The sequence below is a fragment of the Pteropus vampyrus genome, unplaced genomic scaffold (assembly GCF_000151845.1).
Source record: "Pteropus vampyrus isolate Shadow unplaced genomic scaffold, Pvam_2.0 Scaffold127, whole genome shotgun sequence".
In the NCBI taxonomy this organism is placed as follows: Eukaryota; Metazoa; Chordata; class Mammalia; order Chiroptera; family Pteropodidae; genus Pteropus; species Pteropus vampyrus.
Genome location: NW_011888908.1, coordinates 1,965,757 through 1,967,819, shown reverse-complemented (window position 1 = coordinate 1,967,819; position 2,063 = coordinate 1,965,757).

The following is a 2,063-nucleotide window of genomic DNA, read 5'->3' as shown; positions in this document are numbered from 1 at the left end:
GTGGCATTAAAAATGTCATTTGAACACAAGCACTGCAATACCAGGCCCAAGAAGGCTAAGCGACTAATTGGAGGGGAGAGCATACAGGTGGAGACCCCGGACAAAGGGATTGTCACCTCCCAGGTGGGACGTGGGATTTCATTACGCCACTCAGAATGCTGTGCGACTGAAAACATGAATGTGTATTTCTGGGATTGTCGTGTGCGGTGTTGTTGGACTGGTTGACCTGGGTGGGTAACTGAAATCGAGGAAAGCCAAACCGGGGAAAAGGGGAAACCACCAGACGAGATTTCCCACGTGCCTCTGTGCCCGAGAACCCGCAGTCTCCCTCACTGTCTCGTCAGTGATGGTTGGGATCAATGAACATCAATGCATCATCACCCAAAGTAGCACAGCTTTTGAAGCTGGTGACGGATAAGAAATTGTGCAGGAATATCTAAGACAAGGAAACGGACAGTATTGGTTCTTTCTTTTGCAGACACATTCCTGTTTTCAGTCCTGGAAATTCAACTCTTCCCAAGGGGGCCAGAGAACCAGAGGATGACGACAAGTATGAGAGCTTGAGAGTAGGGAGGGGTTGCAGAGTCTAAGGGTGACATAGGGGCTTCTCAGGCACTTGATTCCTGAGTAAGGAACTTAGTGTCAGAGTGGGGATAAATAGAAAAAAGCATGCTGTCAGGTGGGGTGGGGGGCGGGGGGCGACCCGACAAAGCTGGCACTTTGAGGCGTAAAATGGAAATGTACCTATGTGAGGTGACTTTGTAGTACAACCTGAGTGACCCAGACTTCAGAACAGTTGGTTAACCTTCCAGCGGAAGGTCCCTTGTGCAAAGGATTTCTAGGAGGTGGGCTTTCAATAGAAAAGGTATTAACCTGCATTTAAATAGTTTAACATTGACAAAATACTTTCATGCCCATTTTTAGCCTTTACGATCCTGTGAAGGCAGACCAGCTACCCCACTTTATTCACTAGAAGAGAGCTGGAAATGTCAGTGTGTTGGGGGAGTCCAGGAGATGGTTCCTGCTGTGAGGCAGTTTCACAGAGGAGGGGAATTTGGACATCTGGGCGACAGCAGGAACCCAGGCCTAGAACTGGGAAAGAGCTGTCAGTGGGTGGGGATGTGACCGCAAGAATCAGAAGTACCACGCACTGAGTACACTTAGTCCACGCAATCCTAGGTCAGTGCTTCTCCACTTTGACTGCAGCCCCAGAACTGAATTCTTAATTGGTTTTAGGATGGTCCCCAGGCTTTTCCCTTTTAAGTTTTCCATGTGGGTTTAAATGTGCAGCCTTTTCATTCAGGTAAGTGTACCACTACCCTTGTTTTTTAGATTAATAGCTAATTTTTTCCCCCAGCACCCTACTACTCAGTACCTGCTAGGGCTAGTATTAGGTTTCAAGTCTAATCTGAGTTGGTTTTCTTAACCAGAGGAGCTAGGAAAGGCTAGTATCAAACTTAATGAAAACAGAAGTGGTCGGCTTGAGGGCAGCTCTAGGTTCGTGGGATCTGCAACCATGTAACCAGGGCTAAACTTGCAGCCCTAGTGCCGGGGTGCGGGAGAAGTGAAGGCAGCGCGTTTGGAACGTCATTGGGCAGGAGTGTGGATGCTGAGAGACCGCTGTGTAAGTCTCAGAACGCGGTTTCCCAGCTAGGGGGGACACACCGGGAGCCTCTCCCCCCAGAGAACCTGGACAAAGGGGGCATGGAACGCGGAATTCCGGCGAGCATGGGGAGGGGATTGCGGGATGACTGTCACTTCCCTAAGACTGGACTGCTCAGGTATTGCTGGGCTGTTTGAAAGGTCCAGACTCATCAGTACTCTGGAGATCTGCTTAGTTTGAATCTTAAAAACACAACCCAGAGACCTGCGTGTCGCGTCTAGTCCCGCTACCCACTACCACCCTAAAGTGCATGGCGTACCCTTCCTGCCCCACTGGCCGTGTGTCACCTCTGGCCCCTGTTCACCAGCCTTGTCTCAGCACCCTCCTCCCAGCCTGCCCCCTGCACCCGTGACCCTGAGGGCGGCGGCACATAGAGTTCTCGCTGAATTAGTCGGGGGTG